Source organism: Sciurus vulgaris, assembly GCF_902686455.1.
Source record: "Sciurus vulgaris genome assembly, chromosome: 2".
Taxonomy (NCBI): domain Eukaryota; kingdom Metazoa; phylum Chordata; class Mammalia; order Rodentia; family Sciuridae; genus Sciurus; species Sciurus vulgaris.
Window position 1 is genome coordinate 56,531,502 of NC_136462.1, and position 25,177 is coordinate 56,556,678.

Sequence of the window (25,177 nt, forward strand, 5' to 3'; positions counted from 1 at the left end):
TGGTCCTGCTGCCCCAAACTCCCAAGCAGCTAAGAATACAAACATCTGTCACCATGCCCATTTGAGTGATCCAGATTGAATAACCCATCTTATCAATTCTTTTTTTAGCCCATTCCATGAGCCAACTATCACCAGTCTGGGTTCTCTAGAAACAGATGAGGATAGTGAGTTTGAGGTACAAGACATTTATTAAGGATCAACAGCTATGAAAGAAAAGGGTGAGAAAGCAAGGTAGGACAGAGACGGGGAGAATGGAACTGTGATGTAGGTCCAAAAGGGCTTAGTTTATGTAGCAGAAAGCTCTGGAGTAAGCATTAAAATGTACTGGACTGGGCCCAAATGACCAGATCTTTATACCTTTGCTTCACTTAGTCACCTGCCCAGAGGGGGCATGTTATCGTTTAGATATTAGGGGTCCCCCAAAAGCTCATGCATGAGACAATAGAAAAAAGTTTAGAGATTAAATTATCTGGTTATGAGAACTTTAACTTAATCAGTACATTAATCTGCTTGTAGGGATTAACTGAGTAGTAATTGTAGGCAGGTAGATAGATTCAAACTAAAAAGCTTTCTCTCAGCAAAGGAAACTATCAGCAATGCAAAGAAAGAGCCTACCGAGTGGGAGAAAATCTTTGCCAATCATACTTCAGATAGAGCACTAATCTCCAGAATATATAAAGAACTCAAAAAACTCTACACCAAGAATGCAAATAACCCAATCAACAAATGGGCTAAGGAAATGAACAGACACTTCACAGAAGAAGATCTACAAGCAATCAACAAACATATGGAAAAATGTTCAACATCTCTAGTAATAAGAGAAATGCAAATCAAAACCACCCTAAGATTCCATCTCACCCCAATTAGAATGGCGATTATCAAGAATACAAGCAACAACAGGTGTTGGCGAGGATGTGGGGAGAAAGGTACACTCATACATTGCTGGTGGGGCTGCAAATTAGTGTAGCCACTCTGGAAAGCAGTGTGGAGATTCCTCAGAAAACTTGGAATGGAACCGAATGGAACCACCATTTGACCCAGCTATCCCACTCCTTGGCCTATACCCAAAGGACTTAAAATCAGCATACTACAGAGACACAGCCACATCAATGTTCATAGCTGCTCAATTCACAATAGCCAGATTGTGGAACCAACCTAGATGTCCTTCAATTGATCAATGGATAAAGAAACTGTGGCATATATATACAATGGAATATTACTCAGCCATAAAGAATGATAAAATTATGGCATTTGCAGGCAAATGGATGAAATTGGAGAATATCATGCTAAGTGAGATAAGCCAATTTCAAAAAACCAAAGGACTAATGATTTCGGTGATAAGTGGAAGATGACACATAATGGGGGGTGGGAGGGGTTAGAGTTAGGATTAGAGTTAGTGTTAGGGAGGGGGGCAAGTATGAAGGAAGGAAGGACTGTATAGAGGGAAAAGAGGGGTGGGAGGGGTGGGGGGAAGGAAAAAAAACATAATGAGTCAAACAACATTACCCTATGTAAATTTATGATTACACAAATGGTACACCTTGACTCCATGTACAAACAGAGAAACAACATGTATCCCATTTGTTTACAATAAAAAAAAAATTGTAAGCAGGTAGGATGTGACTGAAAGAATTAGGTTATTTGGGGGCATGCCTTTGGGGTATATATTTTGTCCTGATCTTCAAAGCTCTTTCTCTGCTTCCCGATAACCTGTTCTGAGCTGCTTTCCTCCATCATACCCTTCTGCCCCAATGTTCTGCCTCATTTTGGCATAGAGCAATGGAGTTGGCTATCTATAAACAGAGACCTCTAAAACTGTGAGCCCCAAATAAATGCTTCCTCCTCTGCATTGTTTTTATCGGGGTTTTTGGTCACAGCAATTAAAAAAAAAAAAAAACTGACTAAACAAGGGTGAGACTTCAGGTGGAGCGGTTCTCTACAGCTGAGGCAAACTTCGGAAAGTCCTTAACACCCTAACTCCTGGAACCTGTAAATGTTACCCTATGTAGAATAAAAGACTTTGCAGATAAGATTAAGAATCTTAAAAGGGGAGAATATCTTGATTAGGGAGGAGATAAATCAGAATTAAAAGAGAAGTCAATATGGTGATAGAAGCAAAGATAGGAATGACGTGCTTTGAATATGGAGCAAGGGACCACAAGCCAGGGGATACACATAGCCACTAGAAGCTGAAAAAGCAAGGATCGAGAATCTTCCCCCAACAGGCAATCAACAGATATGTGGAAAGATGTTCATCACCTCTAGTAATTAGAGAAATGCAAATCAAAACCACCTAAGATTTCATCTAACTCCAATTACAATGACTATTAAGAAGAACATAAGCAATAATAAGTGTTGGCATGGATGTGGGGAAAAAGGCACACTCATACATGACTAGTGGAGTTGCATATTGGTGCAGCCATTCTGGAAAGCAGTATGAAGATTCCTCAGAAGACTTGGAATGGACCCACCATTTGACCCAGCTATCCCACTCTTTGGTTTATACCCAAAGGACTTAAAATCAGCATACTACAGTGATGCAGCCACATCAAAGTTTATAGCTGCTCAATTCACAATAGCTAAATTGTGGAACCATTGTAAATGTCCTTCAACTGATGAATGGATAAAGAAAGTGTGGTATATACACACAATGGATTACTACTCAGCCACAAAGAAAGACAAAATTATGGCATTTATAGGTAAATGGATGGAGTTGAAGAATATCATGCTAAGTGAAAAAAGCCAATCCCAGAAAACCAAAGGCTAAATGTTTTCTCTGATAAGTGGATGATGATACACAAAGAGGGTCGGGGAGGAGGGACTGAGAGGGGACGGGGCGGGAGGGGACGGTAAGAGAAGAATGGAAGCACTTTGGATTGTATAGAGGGAAATGGGACGGAAGAGAGTGGGAGAAGGAAAGATAGTAGACTGAGACAGACATTATTACCCTATATACATGTATGATTAAACAAAAGGTGTGAATCTACATTGTGTATAACCATAGAAACGAAAAGTTGTACCCCATTTGTATACAATGAATCAAAATACAGACTGTAAAAAGAAAAAAAATCTTCCCCCAGAGCCTCCAGTGAAACTGATCTTGAACTTCCATCCTCCAGACCTATAAAAAGAAACAAAATTTTGTTCCTTTAAATCAATTAGCATGTGGTTATTTGTTACAGGAGCCACAGAAAATTACTGTAGTCATACAGCTGGTTGATATATGTCCCTGTTCACTGCACCATGTTTAGCCATGAAGTCTCAGTCTCTGGGTCTCACAGGAGACAGATAAGCTCTACTAGACACTTGTGCCCCAGAACCCACTTTATTGGAAGAAAGAAAAGGAAGGATCAGTAAATATGATTTCTTGAGATTAAATACACTCTGTAAGTCATAAGGAATCTGAATCACAGTCTTCTATTTATTGGCACTAGTGATTTCCTGGAGATTAAGACAGTGTTAGTCTTGGCAATAGTAGCAAGACTCAAATACCAGGAACTCCACTGGAAAGCAGATTAGACACTAGAGTCTAAGCTATTACAGGGAGATGAAAGACTAGCTGACATTTGTATAGATCGCCTATTGATGAGATAATCTACAGATCCTTTCCCTTATGCTTCAAGGAACACTAAACCAGGAAATAGCTGCCAAAGACTTCTAAAACCATGAGACTGGGGTATTCTGTAAGACTGCAGCTGTACAAGATCATCAGTGGAATTCCTCAAGGTTCATATTCTGCTATGCCCTATATATTTAGGAGACACTGGTCCAAAAAATAAAACTTACACAGATTTTACCAACAGGTTGGTAACCAAGTTTAATGAGACCCTGTTTGGTTGAGAGAAACTAGTATGAAATTATATTAAAGTTGTGAATGTAGAAAGATAAGACCAAAAAACTCATACCTCTAAGGTAGCAAATACTCATGTTCTTGGCATCAAAAAAAAAAAAAAAAAAAACCCTTCAATTACTTTCTATTACTCTGCTAATTCTCATCTTTTTCATCCTCAAGGGAGTCAGAGAAATAGGTTTGACTCTGAGGAAGTTGACCTAAGAGAATAGCTATCAAGTCAATTACAGAACCCCAGACTGTGGTAAGAGTTTTGAGCTTTTCATAGCTTACCACCTAACTCACTGCCTAAAGGAGGAGAAAAAGTTTAAGGACTATTTCATCAGAGGCAAAAGGATTATCTCTTATGCATATTTTCTTCTAAGTTAAAGGCAGAAATGAGAGATAAAACTAATATTGATTCAACTACCAGTTTAATAAATCAGTACATTTATCTCTGGTTCATGTCAAGAAGAATGAAATTATCTTTATATTTATGATATGTTTTGAACCAAAACTTTTTCAATATTTGAACCTTGGACATCAATCAGTATGGCTTTGGCTCCTGTTTCCAAGGCAAGACAAACATCTGCAGAAGAAAATCTTTAAAGTCCAACTAAATAAATTTTATATTTTTAAAATTCTATTCTCAGGGTCCAGTGTGATGATGCTCATCTGTAATCCCAGCAATTTGGGAGGCTGAAGCAGAGGATCACAAGTTCAAGGCTAGCCTCAGCAACTTAGCAAGGTCCTAAGCAACTTAGCAAGATCTTGTCTCAAAATAAAAAAATAAAAAGAAAGGGCTGAGGATGTTGCTCAGTGGTTAAGTGCCCCTGGGTTCAATACCCATACCAAAAATAAAATTTTATTCTCAGCTCCCAAGATTAGATAATTATAAAGAAAATCTAAAGAAACATTTTCTAAAGACTCTTCTTTAAGATGACTCAGGTGGGAAAAATAAATGGAGGAGGGGAGGAAAAGAAAGATGTTGGAGGGGCTTAAAAAATAAAAGGGCAAAAGACAAGCTGTTATAATTTTTTTAATTGCACAAGAGCCAAACTATGCTAAACAGCTGTCTGATCAGACAGAAACATGACATTCATTAATACTCTCACTCATCTATTAAACAGGCATAAACCAATCAAAAGAAAAGGTATTTCATACAGAAAAAAAAAAAAAAACTGGATGCTTCATGTCATCTGTTAAAAACCTTTTAATTGATGTTTTTAATCAAGTTTAACTTTTGAAGAAAAATTTAGAATCTGGAATGTAATTAAATACTCTAATATAATTGTTATTGTTTAACCAGAGTTGGAAATTTTTAAAAACTTCACAGATATAAGAAATTATCTTGATAAGTAAGAGCAAATTAATGTTTCTTAAAAATCTGTACTTAACATATAGAGGATTAAACTTAAGTTCACATCAGAACGTTAATATTTTACTTGTGTGTGAAGAAAGGGTCACCTTTACAAACTTTCTACAACTGGCACACATCTTTTTGTCACTCATACAAACCTTCCCATCACATACTCAGACCTTCTTGTCATACTCAGATCTTCTCTTTCCCTTCACAAACCGTAAATCTATTTCCCTTCACAAACCTTATAGCTCTTTCCTACTTGTTGATCCCTTTTTAAATTCACATTCTGAAACAATCCTTATGAAATTTCTGAATTTTTTAAATTACTCCACTTAATAAGATAAAATACTTTATGCTGTTTACAGTACTTTAATTGAAACACAGTTCAAACTCTTTGGATCCTTTGCATATAAATTATACCTGTTAGGACTTTAACTCTTAGTAATTTTGCTTTAGTGAAGATCCAGAAAGATAGCACTCTTAAACTCCTTTTTTAATTTATCCATTTAAGAAAACACATTTATGAAGATTAATCCCATTTATGTTAAATCTAATTTACTCATTTTTACCAAAAGAATTAAAATATTAGACAAATGTAATTAATAGTATTAACCATCTCTTTCCTGAAGAAAAATCCTAGAAGCAATGGATATAAAATTACATTTTATACATTTTGTAGAAATTAGCACTTTATTGTCTGACCACTTAGAAAAAAAATTGTGAGGTAGAATTTTAAAGATATTTTATTTTATCTGATTATTTGATTTGAATTATTTGGATCTATCTCTTTATTTAAATTTTAATTGTTGATCACCCATTTGTCTAAATGCCAATTTTGTTATCATGTACTAATATATAGACCCAACACCCAACAACACAATACATACTTGTGCACACATACACAAAACAGACAAGAAATAAAGATTTTATAACTTTTTTAAGTGGAACTCCACAGGTAGAAGTCAATACTATTGATATATATTGAAGCTTCTATTAGATTAACCCATTAAAAATTAAAATAGAGCCCAGCAGACTTTAATATTTTGACCTAAATATATGACAGGCCTATCCAATTGAAAATGTTAGGTATAAAATCCAACAGCCATAATGGACTCTGAAATCAAAGGTTTCAGGTAGCCAGCTATTTGTCCTTGATGGTTATCAGACTTATTCCCAACATCACCGTGTCTATGTCCTCCTTAGGATTTAGTAAAAAGAATTTTTTAACGTATTTAAGACCTAACCCTGGAGAAATTTGCTTCTGAACAGAAACAGAGTATAAAAACCTTACTAGTTAGATAAAATATACTGATCAGAAAAAATATATTAATTCATGTGAAACTTAAAAAAACAGGAGTTTTCTTTAAAAAAGAAAATTACATGGGGGGCTGGGGATATAGTTCAGTTGGTGGAGAGCTTGCCTCTCATGCACAAGGCCCTGGGTTCAATTCCTAGCACCACAAAAAAAGAAAAAAAAGATTACATGGCTGCAATACTAACATCTTCATCAAGTGAGAGTGTATTTTAGTTCAGATAAGTGTCACTTTAGATATCTAAACAATGTGAAGTCTGTGAATTTCTCAGGAAAAAAAAAGAAGAAATTTTAGCAAAAATTTTGCTTCTTAACTGAAAATAATAATGGAATTCTTCCTATGGCAAAGACTTCACATCTCTCTGATCAGTTTTAATGACTGCATAAGTATTCATTTGAATAAGGTACTATTTTTATTTATAATTTTATTCTATTGATAATAATTTAGATCATTTTTCATTTCTTTAGTGAAAACACTAATAACTGCACTTGTGCATATATTATTCTCTGTGCATGTATTAGAATAAATTTCTCAAATAGGAATTGTTAGATTCAGCTATGTCCATTTAAAATTGTGATAGTTATTATCAAATTCCCATTATATTTGCAGCAACTGCGTGGGAGAGAGTCTGCCACTTTACAGTCACCAGCACTGGGCATTTTTATAGTTGAATCTTTGCCAATATAGTCATCACTGGGCTGTCCTGTTGCTGTTTTCATTTTTACTTATTTAATTGTTTGAAAGATTGAGCATCACTTCATATCAATTAACATTTACATTTATATTCCTTTCTTTTCTTCTTTCCTTCCTCCTCTTCAATTCCTCCTCCTTCTTATTTTTGAGAATTGCACCCTATAACAAACATAATACTCTAGGACCAATATACCAGAACAAAGCAGGGATACTGATCACCTCACTTATTCTGAATATTTCTGGTATGCTGTCAAATATTATAAATGTTTTCAATATCCTAAAAATTGAAACTTTTTTGATTTTGACAAAAGCTAACCTGAACTGACTTGAGCAGAAAAAGAAACAATTAGCTTACACAACTAAGAAGCTGAGAGTTATTATTAGGTTCAGATACTGCTTGATCCAGTAGCTGGTTTCGCTGTCTCCAGATCTTTGGGTTGGCCTATTTATTCTGTGTTCATTCTCTTCTCAGACAAAACTCTTCACATGTGATGGCACGAAAACCACCGAAACTGCCTCATTTAAGATCATAACAAAAAAAGAAATCCTACTTTTCTGACAACAAATTGCCCAATATCATCTTTGAGTGGACTCACCTAGATCATTCACCCACCCTGAATTAAACACTGTGTGCAAGTAGTGTGATGTGCTAACTGATTAAAGCCTGGGTTACCTATTCCATTCCTAGGGCCAAAGGTGAAGCACCATCTGGAACCATCTAGGACTGAGGTTGGGAAAGAATGGATTCTAGACACAATATCTGATACTGTCACCAAAAATGGGTGAAAAGATACTAGGTAACAATCAGCAAATGACCATTACAGATGGTCAGGTATACTATTGACTAAATGAAATGTCCCTCAAAACCCAGCATTCTGTTTCACAAATAAAGCCGTGACCTCCAAGTCTTTTCTTGGAAATAGGACAAAACTGTCTATTTTCCTTAGGGTTACTATTGGTGGAGGACAGAGAACACAAATATTTGATCTAGAGTTCTAATTAAGAATTTAAGAATAAAAGAGATATAGATAAATGTAAGCATATATGATATTCATTGATTAGAAGCAATATTGTCAATTCTCCCCAAATTGATCAATAGGTCAATTGGGAGCAAGATATAAATATACCCATCACCCCCAAAAGCTTTCACATCCCCTGTTGCAAACTTTCTCTTTTTCCTCTTCCTTTTCTCTTTCCCTCCCTCCCCTTTTGTATTAACCTGCTTGGCTCCCATAACAAAAGACCACAGACTGGTGACTTAAACTACAGCAATTTATTTTCTTACATTTCTATGAGCTAGATGTTCCAGATCAAGTACTAGACAATTCAGTTCCTGGTAAGGGTTTTTTGCCTTGTTTTTTTTTTGTTTGTTTGTTTGCTTGTTTGTTTGTTTTTTGTTTTTTGTTTTTTGCCTCTCTTGCTGTACCCACACATGTACTTTCCTCTGTTGGGCACCAAGAAGAGAGAAGAGGGGAAAAAGAGGGAGGGAGGGAAGAAGGGTTAGGAGGCAGAGTGGAGAGGGGGAGAAAAGAGAGATCTTCCTCTTCTTATAAGGCCAACAATCCTATTAGGTACCACCCTTATTACATCATTTAACCTAATTACCTCCTTAAAGGCCTCATATCCAAATACAGCCACATGGGGAGTTAGGGCTTTTTTTTTTTTTTTTAATTTTTCTAAATTTATTTTTTTTAATTTACATAATATTTGTACATGTGCATGGGGTATTGTAAGATAATTCACAATATGTATTGATCAAATCGGGATAATTAACATTTCCAGCTCCTTCAACATTTATCATTTTTATGTATTGGGAAGCTTTGAATTCTTGTTTTCTAGTTATTTTGAACTATATCATTAATTGCTGTGGACTATAATCACCTATTATGCTATAGAACACTGAAATTAATTCTGCCTATCTTTTCTAACTTCAGTCTTTTTTTTTAATTTTTAATTTTAATTAAAAATCATAAATTTACATAGCGCAATGTTGTTTGATTCATTTTGTCATTTTTTCCCCTTCCCCCTCCCCTCCCACCCCTCTTTTCCCTCTATACATTCCTTTCTTCCTCATTCTTACCACCCTCCTTATCCCTAACCCTAAACCTAACCCTAACCCTAACACTAACCCCTCCTACCCCCCACCCCCGTATGTCCTCATCCGCTTATCAGCGAGATCATTCGTCCTTTAGTTTTTTGAGATTGGCTTATCTCACTTAGCATGATACCCTCCAATTTCATCCATTTGCCTGCGAATGCCATAATTTTGTCATTCCTCATGGCGGAGTAATATTCCATTGTATATATATGCCACAGTTTCTTTATCCATTCATCAACTGAAGGGCATCTGGGTTGGTTCCACAATCTGGCTATAGTGAATTGAGCAGCTATGAACATTGATGTGGCTGTATCTCTGTAGTATGCTGATTTTAAGTTCTTTGGGTATAGGCCAAGGAGTGGGATAGCTGGGTCAAATGGTGGGTCCATTCCAAGCTTTCTGAGGAATCTCCATACTGCTTTCCAGAGTGGCTGCACTAGTTTGCAACCTCACCAGCAATGTATGAGTGTACCTTTCTCCCCACATCCTTGCCAACACCTATTGTTGCTTATGTGGGAGTTAGGGCTTTTAACATATAATTTTGGGAAGGGCAAAATACAGTCAATCTATAACATTCTGCTCCTGACTCACCCCACCAAAATTTCCATGTCTTTATTATATGCAAGACACATTTATTTCAACCTAAAAGTCTCAAAAAATTTAACTTTTCCCAGCATCAAATTTAAAGTCTAAAATCCAAAGTCTCATCTAAATACCATCTAAATCAGGTGTAGGTGAAATTCAAGGTACAATTTATCCTGAAAAAAATTCCTCTCCAGCTATGAAACTGTGAAACCACACAAGTTACATGCATGCTTTCAAAATACAATATTGGAACCAGGCAAGGTAGTAGTAGCATGGCTGTAATTCTAGGTGCTTAGGAAACTGAGGCAGGAGGATGCCAAGTTTGAGGTCAGCCTACGCAACTTAGTAAGACCATGTCTCAGAAAAAAATTTAAAAGGGCAGAGAGTATAGCTCAGTGATAGAGCACCCTTGAGTTCAATAGTCAGTACTGCCCCAAAAAAACCTATGATTCACCATACATAATATACCAAGCATGGTTGTACACAAAATTAGGGTCTGAAATTAGAGGGGAATAAAGTATCAATGTAAATTTCCTGGTTTCATGGTTATTTTGAAGTTACCTAGGAGAATGCTCTCATATAGGAAGTGTATACTAAAGTATTAAGGGATCTAGCATTCAAATAGCTGACTTTTTTTAAAAAAAGGTTTTGTACTGTACTTGTAACTTTTCTATAACCTTAAGATCATTTTAAAATAAAAAGAAGCAGGAGCATCAAGTGAGCCCAGAGAAGCAAATTGGAGAAAAAGCAAGCAAAACAAGCTAAACTGTTTTATCATAATAAAATAACAGGAATTTTAATTTTTCTATTTTCTAGTTTTTGCATTTCTTTGTGATAAATCTCCCCATATCCTGACAGGAATATCCACATCTTAAGAACACTTATGTGTATTGCAGCAGTAATGCAAATGAAAGGAAAAGCTAATATTCAGCTTCTGGGAATCAAAATAGGATTTTGAAACCAGTCTTGAAATCAAGGTTTGGTAATTTCTAAACTGATTCACTCCCAAGAGCATTTCCCAACAAAGACTAGGTATATAAGGACAATCTGGCAGAAAGGTCAGAGGATGCGGTCCTTTTGGCTAAAATGTGTAGATCTACATAGCAAGATTCAGAACAGCAATTCTCAAAGTGTGATCCAGAAATTCCCTAGAGATCCCCAAGATCATTTTGAGAGGTCTATGAGGTTGAATCTATTTTAAAAATACATTAAAATGTTATGCACTTTTTTCACTCATTCTCTCCAGAGTATAGAGAGGTTTTCCAGTGGCTATATTATGTGTGAAATTGCAACAAATTGAAAGCAGAAGCAGATATGAGCTTCTAGTAAGCTATCTTCTACTTAATCGGACATCAAAGGGAATTGCAGAAGCATAAAATAAAGCCACTCTTTTTTTTAATTGTATTTTACTTTGGAAATAGTTATATTTCATAAATTATTTATATAATACATACAATTAATGAATAAATAAATCTCATTAAAAATTGTTAATGTCTAATATGTCAAATATTGATGAATATGGCCCAAACAAACCAGAGGTTTTTGGAGTCTTCAATATTTCTTAAAAGTATGAAGGGGTCACATAATCAAGAGGTTTGAAAATCACTAATATGACATGGAAAGTCTATCCCTTCCAGAACAAAGGTTTATAGAAGGAAGAAAGAAGACAAAGTTAGAGTCAATAAATTAGATACTTGGATTCTAATATCTTTCTTTCTCCCTATGCCCTAGTGCTTCTGTGAAAACACTGAGCTTAAAAGATCCAGATAGGTATGGGAAACTCAAGAATATTGAGTCCCATATTAGAAAGTAACTGAAACAAGAATTCTTACAAATTTTGGGCTATGGACCAATATGAGAATTCTGATAAGGTTCGTAGACCTGTTCTCAGAATGCTTTTAAACTCACAAAATAAAATATATAAAATTTAAAGAACTATTTTGGGGTACATTTCTACCCACATGCCCAAATTAAGTTCTGCATATGACTACTTTCAACATGGCGCAAGGAGACAGTGTAACAGCAACTGCAGGCAGGTGTGAATGGATAATTAAACTGGGGCAACACCCTGGTCTCATTTGGCCAGTCATTTTTATGCACAGGATTCATATATTCCCCATTGAATGAATAAAGAAGGCTCAGAGACTTATGATAGAAAAAGAGACCACGGTGTAGGGATATTTCAAGACACCCCAAGATGCTAGAGGCCATGAATGCTAGCATGAGAAAATTTATCATATTACCCCTGGCAACAGATTCTGATAATGAGGGAGACTATTGCATGTGTGAGGGTAGGCAGCATATGAGACATTTCTATATCTTCCTCTCAAGTTTGCTGTGAACATAAAAATGCTCTAAAAGCTGAAGTGTATTTTTTTTATGCTCAGCAATATTTCCGTTGCTCATCTCTAAGTCTATGTAAACATTTAAAATCACAATACCAGATAGAAAGCCCAGAATCAGATAGATATCAACTCAAAGGATCCTATGTAAGCCACAGCAAGGATCTTGGACTTACCCTTAAGGCTCTAAAGAGGCATTGAAGGATTTAAAATTCGAGCTTCAGATCAATCATGCTAAAACAAAAATGAAAAAAAGTTTATATAGATACTACAAGAAGATGAAAGACATGAATACACGATAGAGAAAAACAACTGCAGTGGTTTCAGTAAGAAATACTGAAGGTCATCACTCAGACAATAGTAGAGGAATAAAAGAACTAGACAAGAAATTAGTGGTTATTTGGAATTGGGGAGCAGAATAGGAGAAAGAGGAAGAATGCAGAATGACTCTTCAGACTCTGACTTAACCTTTCATAGAAAAAGTAGAGAGAATGAATTTAAGAGAGAAAATAATTGGGAAGGGTGTAGCAGAATAATGGAGAGTCTATTCTGAACATGTTGAACCTGAAAGAGCTTTGGGAAATCTCGGAGAAATTGTCCCTGGGATGAACCTTCTCAGTGTGGTGAACAGTGAACACTTGGATTTTCTTGTCTCCTTAATGAGGCAAACCAGGTCCAGATTGTCAGGGGGAAAAAAAAATCCCGAAGCAAAACTGCAATATAAGGCTCCCAGTGCAGGTATCCATTCAACCACAAGATGGCATCAGAGCTAAACTACAGAACAGCCTCAGTCAATTTCAGGGTAACAAAGCCAGCACTTAGGTTGTGGATTTTGTCAACAAGGAAGGGCTATTCCCTGGTGAACATGGCTGAAAAGAGACATTTGGAATCTAAAAATTACCAATGTGATATGTACATGAAATGCAATATTGTTTAGCCATAAAAAGGACTGAAACACTGATTCACACTGCAATTTATATGAACCTCAAAAAATTATTTTATGGGGAGGAAGCGAAACAAATATTTTATATGAAATATCTGTACAAATACATTCATAGAAACATAAAATAAATTGGTCTTTGCCAAGGACTGTGGGAGGGGAGACTGGGGAGTGACTACTTAATAGGTATAGGATTTTCTTTTAAGTAATAAAAATGTTTTGTAGGTGATGGTGCAGAACATTGTAAATATACTAAATGTTACTAAATTGTATATTTCTAAATGGTTATTTTATGTCATGTGAATTTTAATTTAAAAAAAAATGAAAAGCCAGTCAGGCACAGTGGTACATGCCTGTAATCCCAGGATCTTGGGAGGTTGAAGCAGGAGGATTGCAACTTTCAAACCAGCCTCAGCTACTTTGTAAGACCCTCAGCAACTTAGCAAGAATCTGTCCCCCCCCACCAAAAAAAAAAAGTGGGACTGGGACGTGGCTTAGTGGTAAAGTATCCATGAATCTAAACCCCAATACCAAAAATCAAATCAAAAATGAAAAGCTGACATGCAGAAAGATTCAAATATTCACATTATACTACAGTTGTATACAACATGCATTTTTAAAAATAAATAGAAAATAACAACATGCATTGCATAGAGTAATGGTAAGCAATGTTTTTAAAATTCTTTAAGTGGATTTTTGTATTTGCTTGCTAGATTAAAATGCACAACATTGCCAGGAGTCAACCCCAGCAACTTGCGGGTTCCCGGAAGAATGGGTGGAGTCAGCACAGAGGAACTATATGAACCCCTGGAGCAACTTGAAGCAAGTGCTGCTCAGATTTATTTTAGCTCTTCTTTTATAGTATTAAGTAAAGCAGGATTAAACAAAGTTATAGAGAAATTACCACAAGATTTTTCATTAACCACACTTTCCAGCAGGTGTCTAACACATAGCAGGTACATTATGGTCAACTTTCTATATTTACTTGGAACCACTCACATAAGCATGTTACAGTGAAAGGTATTGTCCTCTTTTCATCCTACTGGCCTTTGTTTACCCTTTGGTGTCAGACCTATTGTCAGCATAATGACTCTATTTTGTTTTAAGCTAATTTTACCAAACGGCTAAGCAAAACATGCAACTTAATCTTTCATATTATTATTTCATATTATTATGTTTTTGATTTAACCTTAAAGGTCTACTAAACAAGCTCAGTTAAAACTAAGTTATTTACTGCCAAACAATCAGTGTAACTGCTAATTTTTATCCTAACATTCTTTATGTTATTGATTTGTCCTCTACCTACTGTAATACACATGTGAGACCTAAACCAGCAAAAACTACTCATAACCAGTTAACATGCAATGAGGGCATTTGATGTTACGATAATATTTTTCTAGTTGTTTGCATATGCTGTTTCTTTGTTCTTTAGTCCTACATTTCCAGGGTGGCCCTTGATGTCCAAGCCTTTGAAGGAAGGACAAATATTAGACATTTGTCCATTTACCACTAATATTAATTACTTATTCACCATTTTCATTGTACACTCCTGTATAGGGAAGAGGTGGATCTGTGGGAGGTGGGTCCTTATACTTATTTGCTTGTTTCCCTCCAGGTGGATACCACAAACATCCCCCAATCCTGTAAGCTAAGTAGGGCAGTCCTTGCACTGTGGGGACAACAAGTCTCCTGTTCTGCTTGTCAGGCTGTTTTGCTGGTCAAGCATTAACTGGGGCAGGTGTGCTCAGCATAGGAGCAAGCAATTCCTGTAACTGTAGTTTTCTTGAAGAACTTCTCAAACTCTGTACCTTCAGACTTATTATGTGTGATATTGGTACATTTTTTAAAGCATTGCTCACGCTCCCCCAAGCTCCACAGACTCATTAAGGTTAAATTCTTATCACAAAAATCCAGGGAATATGATTTGCAGTTGTATAGTTATAAGTATGATAATTACAAGAAAACACCCAATTCCTAGGAGAGATGAATAGCGGCAATTTCCTGGAATGGTGGCCTTACCAAGCCCTTCCCCTTACTCGAAACTTGTCAAGCAGCATGGCGGAAACCGTCCCCACCACAACATATTTCTTCTGTGAGTTGCAAAACTACAATAAAATCCACATGATATATAATAACTATTTAGAAATGTACAATTCAGTGACATTTAGTACATTTACAAAGTTCTGTACCACCATCTACAAAATATTTCTATTACTTAAAAGGAAATCCCATACACAGTAGGCAGTCATTACCTATACTCACCTCCCACAGTCCTTGGCAAAGGTATTATACCTACCTGCCCTCCTCACAGTAACTTCTGGAAATAAAATCCTTCTACTAAGATCATTTAGTTATCCTTCTATGGCAGCCACGGAAGTATGCAACTGTGATCTCCTTTTGTAGAATGCCATTGAGCTGTGAGGAATGTAGTTTGCCTTAATACCTTTGAGTCTGTAAAAGGCTTTGAGTCAAGGCATTCTTCCCAGGAAATCTCCAGTGAGCAGATACCAGTGTCTGGGCCATTTCTGCCCTCTGCAAAATTCCTCTGATGAACTTCCACAAATCTCTCATTCCTATTAAAAATGTCAGATCTGCATTAAGACATGAAGACTGACAAGGTCCAATACTCTTCTTCCCCTTTCATCTTTCTCAGTACTTATCCCACAGTAAATTATACTCCTACCTCTGCCTTAGCTTCCTATTCAATCTGAGGTGATATATCTTCATAGCACTTATCCCATTTATAAGGTTTTCTGATTGTATGTCTACTCTCTCTGTCACACAGCAATCTCTAAAGTCTTTTCCATAGCAGGAACCTGTTGGCTCCCTCTTCATCCTCTTCTAGGGATACACACTACAGGCATTACTGGTTATGCAGTTATACATATGCCAAAAGTTGGATTTCTCAACCTTAGCACTGCTGATGTTTTATCTCCTCCCTGATGTTTTCAGTTATCCATGCTTCATTCAATAGCATATTACTTAGTCTCCTGGTGCTGTAATAATTTGTTTTTTGTTTTGTCATTGATTTCTAATTTCATTCCATTATGATGTGATAGAACACAAGGCAGTATCTCTATTTTTTTGCATTTACCAAGGGCTGCTTTGTGGCATAACATATGGTCTATTTTAGAGAAGGAGTCATGTGCTGCTTAGAAGAAAGTGTATTTGCTCACTGATGGATGGAATATTCTATATATGTCTGTTAAGTCTAAGTTATTGATTGTGTTATTGATTGTGTTATTGAGTTCTACGGTTTCTTTGTTTAGTTTTTGTTTGGAAGATATATTCAGTGGTGAGAGCGGTGTGTTAAAGTCACCCAGAATTATTGTGTTGTGGTCTATTTGATTCCTGGAATTGAGAAGTATTTGTTTGATGTACATGGATGCACCATTGTTTGGGGTATAAATATTTACAATTGTATGTCTTCCTGATTTATGGTTCCCTTAAGCAGTATGAAATGTCCTTCTTTATCATTTCTAACCAACTTTGGCTTGAAGTTCACTTTATCTGATATAAGGATGGAAACCCCTTGATTTTTTACTGAGTCTGTGTGTGTGGTAGGTTTTTTCCCATCCTTTCATCTTTAGTCTGTGGATGTCCTTTTCTGTGAGATGAGTCCCTTGAAGGCATCATATTGTTGGGTCTTTCTTTTTAATCCAATCTGCCAGTCTGTGTCTTTTGATTGATAAATTTAGGCCATTAACGTTCAGGGTTAATATTGAGATATGATTTGTATTCCCAGTCATTTGGCTTATTTTTGGTTTTTAACTTGACTTAGTTTCTCCTTTGATTGGTTTTTCCTTTAAGGTAGTTCCTCTCTTTGCTGACCTACATTGTTGTTTTTCATTTCCTCCTCATGGAATATTTTGCTGAGAATATTCTGTAGTGCAGGCTTTCTATTTGTAAATTCTTTTAACTTTTGTTTATCATGGAAGGATGTTATTTCATCTTCCAATCTGAAGGTGAGTTTTGCTGGGTATAGGATTCTTGGTTGGCAACCATGTTCTTTCAGAGCTTGAAATATGTCGTTCCAGGTCCTTCTAGCTTTTAGAGTCTGGGTTGAGAAGTCTGCTGCTATCTGTATTGGTTTCCCCCTGTATGTAATCTGATGCTTTGCTTTCACAGCCTTCAAAACCTACCTTTATTTTGGATGTTAGGCATTTTCATTATAATGTGCCTTGATGTGGATCTGTTGTGATTTTGTGCATTTGGTGTTCTGTAAGCCTCTTATATTTGATTTTCCATTTCACTCTTCAGGTTTGGGAAATTTTCTGATATCATTTCATTGAATAGGTTGTTCATTCCTTTGGTTTGTATCCTCAATCCTGATAGTTCTGAAATTTGGTCTTTTCATGATGTCCCATAGCTCTTAGAGGTTTTGTTCATGATTTCTTACCATCTTCTCTGTTTGGTCAACTTTATTTTCAGGATTAAATATTTTGTCTTCATTGTCTGAGGTTCTCTTTTCCAAGTAACTTAGTCTGTTGGTGATGCTTTCTATTGAGTTTTTTATTTGGTTTATTGTTTCCTTCATTTCAAGGATTTCTGTTTTTTTGTTTGTTTGTTTGTTTGTTTTTTGTTTTTTGTTTTTTTTTTCAGAATCTCTAGCTCTTTGTTGAAGTGATCTTCTGCTTCCTGAAGTTGCTCTTTCAACTGCTTATTTGGGTGATCATTCATTGCCTGCATTTGCTCTTATCTCATCCTTTGCTTCACAAATCATTTTAACTATGTATATTCTGAACTCCTTTTCTGACATTTCTTCAACCATGCTATCACTGGGTTCTATTAATATAGAATCTAGGTTTGTTTGGATCATTTTCTTCCCTTATTTTTTCATGTTGTTCACATATCTTCCCCTCTAGCAGAGCAGATCAGGGGTATTGCAGTTTCCCCCCTATAGGCTTATAGTGACCCTATAGGTTTCCAAAACCTCTTCTTTAAGGTGGAGATCAGTATTAGCAGTGCCTAGTACAGACAATATGCAGCCCTATACCAGATAGCCTCTATGAAGAAGTTAACAATATTGTCGTAATAAACAAAATGAGTTCAATTATTATCTACAGTATAACAAATAGATTTTGCAATAAGGCCTGCAGTTTCTAATGGAGGACAAAGAGGATGGGGAGGGGTGTAGGATGTAACTTAGTGGGATAGGAAAAAAGTATAGAAATTCTAGATTGTAGAAAGAGTGAAAGTGGAATCAAAAGAAGTTCATTTTTAGCATGAGAAAAGGGAGAAAATGACTCTGAGGAAACGGGGAAACAAAAGGAAAATAGAGCAAGAAAAGTAAAGTAAAAACTTAAAATTTTTCAAAAAGGAGAAAAAAAAAAAAAAAAAACTACACTCTAACAGTCATATAGTACTCAAACTTCCCAGTCTTCAGTAGCCTGATGCATGAGAGGTATCACACAATGAGCTTCCAGATTCCAGCAGGTGTCTCAGGATGAGATTTGCCCCACCTAAAGATGGGAGCTACCACTTCCAGGATAATCCAAGATGACCACTCTAACTTCCAAATGTGTTGGCAACTGGGGAGCTGCAGCTCTGGGTGTGGGTGTGGTCGGCTGGGGTTCCTGGAGGTGGGGCACAGTCAGTGTGTCTGGGGGTCCTGGAAGCAGGGTGTGGTCAGTTGGGCTGAGGGGTCCTGGAGATGGGGTTCAGTCAGACTGTCCAGGGGTCCTACAGGTCCTGGCTGTTGTCTCAAAATGGCAGTAGCCACATGTAACCAAACCTGTGGGTTCTGTGACTGTGGACTTCCAGGCAATAGCAGGCAGCTGTTCACTGGTGGTGGTCGGTCTGCTGGCTACTGGTAGACAATCGGCAGGTGGACCTTAGGTGGTGGGTGATGGGTAGGTGAAAGGCAGGCAATGGGCAGGCAAGAGGCAGGCAAATGGTGGATGATAGTCACCACAGTCAATGAGCAATCTGCACTCAAAAAGTAGTCAATATGCTGGCAGACTGCAGGTGATGGACAAATGAGGTAAACTACAGGGGATCGATAAGCAGCAAAGACTGCCTCAAAGATATCCTCTGCTTGAAACCTGAGTTACAGAGCGACAAGGAACACAGCCTCCCTCTAGTCCGCCATCTTGGATCTCCACTGCTGATGTAGAATGAATAATTCTGTATAGTGGAGGAGCTATCCTGTGCATTCTAGGATATTTAAAAGATGTCCTCTACCCACTAGATTCCAGTCGCACTCTCCTTAGTTGTGACAATCATGGATGTCTCTGGATACTGTCAACTGTCTCCTCAGGGAGCAAAGGTGTTCCTGGCTAAAAATCACTTGCCTTGAAGAAAGAACATTTTTCTAATTCCCCTAAAAGTGTAGATCAGTGGTAGAACATGAACTTAATCACAACCAGTGCCAAAATTAATCAATTAAAGTGTAATGGTCATTTAGTCCTGCTAGAACTTATCACGGTCCTGGGAATATTCCTCCAGGTTAATTGTCTTAGATGCCTTGGCAGCAACTTTGACACAATGTGAAGCTTCCAGTATCTTCCTCCTGTCTTTTCTTTAAACCTTAGTAGGGTCTGTATGTGTTCTCATGAGTAATAGGCCTAGAATGGGACAGATTATTTCAGGAGGCTATGAGCTAGAAGAAGCACTTTCCTCCAGGCAGACAGAAATGTAAAAGAGGGCCCACCCAGGCCAGCATGCTGATATCCCAATGAATTGATATACATTGTCCCTTAGCCTCTATGCCTTCTTATCAAATTTTGTTACCCACAATTATTTTATATAGTTTTTCTTGGAAAATCATTAGTCTTTTTTTTTTTTTTTTTTTTTTTTTTTGCAGTGCTGGAGATTTGAACCCAGGGCCTTGAGTTTCTGAGGCAAGCACTCTACCAACTGAGCTATATCCCCAACCCCTCGTTAGTCATTCTTATGGAAGTTCTTATTGTTCGCACTGGAGTATAAGTAGCTAATTAAAAAAAAATAAGTCTGAAATTCTGAGCGTTTGCTCTTAATATTTCAAGGGTTCCTATTTTTCTTTTGTGTGAGCCATGACTATTTCCATCACAGGTTTAAAAACCTCTCACACCTCTATTTCAGACACTTTGGTGGTTAAACGTCTATCTCTTCAAAGTCCCTCTATCCCACAAAGTGTTTTGTAGGTGTCGCTTAATCTACAATTTAAGTCTGATGTTTCCCAAACTTGGTGCAAATAAATAAGCAACCATTTTCTCATTATGCTGTAAAGACAAGAAACTATTTTATTCAAGTAGATTTGCAGCCCTTTTCCCTACCCTTGTAACAATGGTCCACTTTAACTTTTGAATATAGCCATCCTTGATCTGAGGCTTATTTTTAAAAGGACATGTTCTTTTCTTTCTTCTCCCCTCTGCCTGACAAGATTAGGGAGACAATGTTACCTTCTCTTCCCCTAGTTAACTGTGCATGAACACAACCCCCACAGGAAGGAGATATCCGCCAGAGGATCTAAGAAGTGAATTTCAACACACCTTCTGGGTGCACCTGGGACCCCCTGTCAGGGCACACCTGGAATGTAGCCTTTGAATTGCTTCTTTTAAAGCCCTCTATTCTGGTTAACTAATTTTTGCCAGGACCATTACTGATTGAGCAAATAAATTCATCAACAGTCATGGGGGGGGGGGGTTTCTGATGGGCAGAATCACAGCCTCAGGGACAGAAGTCCCCTGTTTCTCCTTTGCTGGCAAAGCAATAAAACGTATTTCCTTTTTCTCAAAACATTGTCCTCATTATAAACTGGCATTAATCAGCATTAGGGACAAGGACTGAACTTTCAGTTACACCCCCAACTAGTTTCTTCTCCTTACTTGCTTTCATTTGTATGTTTTAAATTTATATTTTGGGTTCAAAGAATTTAGTGTGCACAAAATTTAGCAGACACAGAATTTCGAAGAGGGGACTGAAAAGGCCACTTCTAATTTTCAATCCATAACAACCTTTTCAGTCCAGTACTTAACAGGGAATCGTGATAAATGACTACAGGAAGTTGAGGGGTTTTTTGGTTTTTGTATCAGTGTTGAACCCAGGGAAGCTTAACCACTGAGGGCTGAACCAGGTGGCGCTTAACCACTGAAGCACATCCCTAGCCCTTTTTAATTTTTATTTCGAGACAGGGTCTCACTAAATTAGTTAGAGCCTTCCTAAACTAAGGCTGACTTTAAACTCTTGATCATCCAGCCTCAGGTTCCCGAGAGGCTGGGATTACAGGCCTGCGCCACCTCGCCAGGCAAGGAACTTTCTTGAATGAAACACACTCAAAAAAGCTTTCCTGTCCCAAATGTTGATTCATGAATAGAGGGGCACAGGTCATGGAGCGATGATGCAGATTTGGAGTTATATGGCTTCAGGACTCAAACTAGGTGTCCTACAAAACGCTCCCAGCCAGGGAAGACGTCTTGCGCAGTTGACGCAGCAGACGGTAACTGGCTGCGATGGAAGGCGGGGCACCATCTGCAGACACGGTCACAAAGCACCTCCCAGCCTACCGCAGTCGGGATTCCTGTTTTACTACATCCCCGGCCCAAACCGAGGGAAATCTGAAATATAAATGAACGAAGGCTTTTAATTATCAAGAACTCGCCAATATTGGTTCTTTAATTGTAACAAATGTACCACATGAATGCAAGATGTTAATAAGAGAAATTACCCGGTGGGATGGCGCCCGCCTGTGACTCCAGCGAATCCAGAGGATCAGCCCCAGCAGTTTAGTGAGGCCCTTCAATTTAGTGAGACCCTGTCTCAAATGAAAAATAAAAAGGACTAGGGATGTAGCTCAGTGACAAAGCATTTCTGGGTTAGATTCCAAGTACCAATAAATGGATAAATAAATGCAAATGCAAACCGATTACGGGAAGCTGTAAGGGTCGGGGGAGGGGTGGGCAAGCTCCGTGCCTCGCTCACAATGTATGTAAACCTGAAACACCTTTACAAGGTAGTATTTTTCCAAAACAATATTAGAAACGATGTTTAGAAATACAATCAGGATTTTTAAAAGTCTACAAGACAATAGAACACAAGATACACCAAATGATTCTGTTTTTTAAAAAAGGAATGCTTTTAAAATCCGAGATGCTCGGGTTAAAAAATAATAATAAGCCCCAACCCAATATTAAATTGTGTATGTAACTTTTGCATTCGGCCTACTATGTCCCAAGAACAAAGCGTTCTTTCTTAGCCTCAAATATGTACTGCATTGAGAAAAATTATCTCAACTCCACTCGGCGAGCCGGGGAGACGGAAGGAATGGATAACGAATGGCACCTAGCGCGTGGGGCGGTGCAGGAGCAGGGAGGCGGGTGGCCGGGAAGGGCCAAACTTAGTGAGGGCCGTTGCGGAGCGCGCCCGCGGTGTCTGGCGTCGGCCCTTCGGAGGAGGAGCATTATCCGAGCAGCGGCGGAATACGGGGTGAGCGCGCGCCCTATAAAGACGAACCTAACTCTGCGCAGGGCGCGCGCCCCAGCCGCGGCAGCCTAGGGTAACACCCATTTTATGAACCCAGTGTGGTCCTCGTGGTAGCGGGTTGAGTCCCTGTGAGACTCACGGTGACGCAATTCCTGAGCGTGCCAATCCCGGGCTAGCTGGAGGGCGGGCCTTTCAGATTTGAAATCCTAGACTGTTGTGGGAGGGAGGGAAGCTTGGGAGGGAGGGAGGTGAGCGTCGCTTCGCGCCGCGCGGCTGCGGACCCGGGGCGCTGGGTGCCCTCGGCGCCGAGCCCAGCTGGGACTGCGGCATTCGCCCTGCCGGGCCCTTCACCCAAGGTACGAGCCCCGGCCCCGCTGCCCTGGCCTCGCGCCGCGCGAGCCGCCGCCTCCGGGTGCGGCCGGCCCTTCCGCCTTCGGGGCCCACGCGGGCTTTTGTACCCTTCTGGCTCCGACAGAGGTTTCACGACTGCGCACACTCGCTTGTCGCCTCTCTGCTCCGGTTGTCCAGGGCAGAGCACAACGCCTCTGCTCAAAAATCAGTTCTAGGGAAAGAATCTTAGGTTAGAATAATTATCAGGTAGGAAAAATGTTTCCCTCGGTGCCCCACTCTTCACCTTGGGACCCAGGACTCACAGGGACATAGAAGTAACGGACCATCCAGTTTTTTTGTGTGTGATGGGGGTAAGGGTATTGGGGATTGAACCCAGGGGACCTTTACCACTGAGCCACATCCCTAGCCCTTTTTCCATCCCCCACCCCCCCCTTAAGACCGGTTCTCACTAAGTTGCTTAGGGTATCGCTAATTTGCTGAGACTGGCTGTAAACTTGGGTTCCGCCAACATCGGAGGTTGATATTCCTCCGAAGTCTGAGATTACAGAAGTGTGCCAACCCGCCCGGACAAGCCCATCCAGTTTGTTTCTTCTAATTAAATTACATGTTGGTTGCAAACATTTTGAAATGCTAATGGAAGGCCTCTTCATCCTACCCTTTTTTTTTTTTTTTTTGGTGGTGGTGTTGGGGATTGAACCCAGGGCCTTGTGCATGCGAGGCAAGCACTCTACCAACTGAGCTATATTCCCAGCCCTCATCATACTCTTGAAAAATAAACGGTTTACAATTTATTACTTTTTCTTCCAAATTCTCCCCCAATGTTTATGCTTATATATGTTTATTTTTTTTAAGAAATGAAACCATACGTCCTGATATGCATCCTTTTTTTAATTTACAATTTCCTGGAAGCTTGCATGTTAGTACATATATTATTTTTTTGTTGGATAGATGGAATTAAATTTTTAAGATTTTATTTTGAAGTTTATTTTGTCCAGTGTTGGTGAACGTTTAGGTTGTTTTTGATTTCCTTGGTACTGCAGTGAAGGTCATTGTATGGTGGTAGCTTTTATTGCCTGTTGCTGAAAAACTTAGGCTTTGAAATCGAGTAGACTTGGTTCCTGCTCTTTCTCCACCACTGATAAGTGTAAACTTGGGCACACCACTTAATCACCTTATTCCAGCTGGTCACAATAACAGTGCTTACCTCATAAGAGTTGCAATAAGTTTATATAGTGACAGGCATGATGTAAATACTATTAAGTAGATATTGGCTATTATTAATATGTATTAGTATTAACACTAATATGTATTTGCATTCTTATGTAGATGTTTCTGTGGGGAAAATAATTTAGAAGAATTTCAATATTAGTGTTATTCAGACCTATATTTTGAAATTAATCTTTACCAATCTGATAAATAAAACATTTTAATTTGCATCTCTTCATTTATTAGTAAAATAGGGTGTTGGATGACTCTTTGAAATTAATCTTTACCAATCTGATAAGTAAAACATTTTAATTTGCATCTCTTCATTTATTAGTAAAATAGGATGTTGGATGACTCATTTATTGGCTTTTTAAATTTCTTCTGTGAATTGCCTTTCATGTACTTTGGCCATTTTCCATGTTGGTTATTCTTTAAAATTGATTCATTGATCTCATTGAATGTCATGTATATTATCCCTTTGTCTTATATGCTAAGTCCTTTGCCATATCCACACAGTTTTATTTGCCCATTAACTTAATTTGTTTCCCTAACTCCACTCCCAGTTTTGGTTAGTGTGCTCTGGGATTTTCAACCCATTCCATTATAGTAATTTTTACTACAGCTACCACTGCAGTAAACCCCAGAAGAACTTTATTTTGGGGAGGAGTAGCATTCAGTATCATATACACAATTACAGTTGTTTAACCTTAATTCTTTACATATACTATTTATTGCCCACCATTTCATAAATACGGTTTTCCAGATACTGAGTCTTTGTAATGAATAAAGAGCATTTTTTTCCCTACTACGTCAGCATTTGTCAGTTTCTGAAGTAGATTTTCCAGGGCTGGGGTTGTGGCTCAGTGGTAGAGTGCTTCCCTCCCATGTGTGAGGCACTGGGTTTGATCCCCAGCACCACATTAAAAAAAAAAAAAAAAAAAAACTAAAAAAATAGATTTTCCAAACAGCCATAAGCAATTAAAGAAAACAGAAGTATACCATTTTAGAAGTCACTTTCTCTAGTCTGAGAAGGATCTTATGTAGAAAATCTTTTT

General features: G+C 38.0%; 1 protein-coding gene across 3 annotated transcripts in view; it reads left to right on the plus strand.

Moving 5' to 3' along the window:
- Nucleotides 1-22,498: 22,498 nt before the first annotated feature.
- MIS18BP1 (MIS18 binding protein 1) overlaps nucleotides 22,499-25,177 on the plus strand; it is a 44,305-nt gene continuing 41,626 nt past the window's right edge. For 2 of the 3 annotated variants that reach the window (XM_079126020.1, XM_079126022.1), the window contains exon 1: nucleotides 22,805-22,921. The gene's annotated coding sequence lies outside the window, so the exon portion shown is untranslated. Of the gene's footprint in view, nucleotides 22,569-22,804; nucleotides 22,922-25,177 lie in introns of those variants that run through there. The other variant, XM_079126021.1, reaches the window with a different exon arrangement.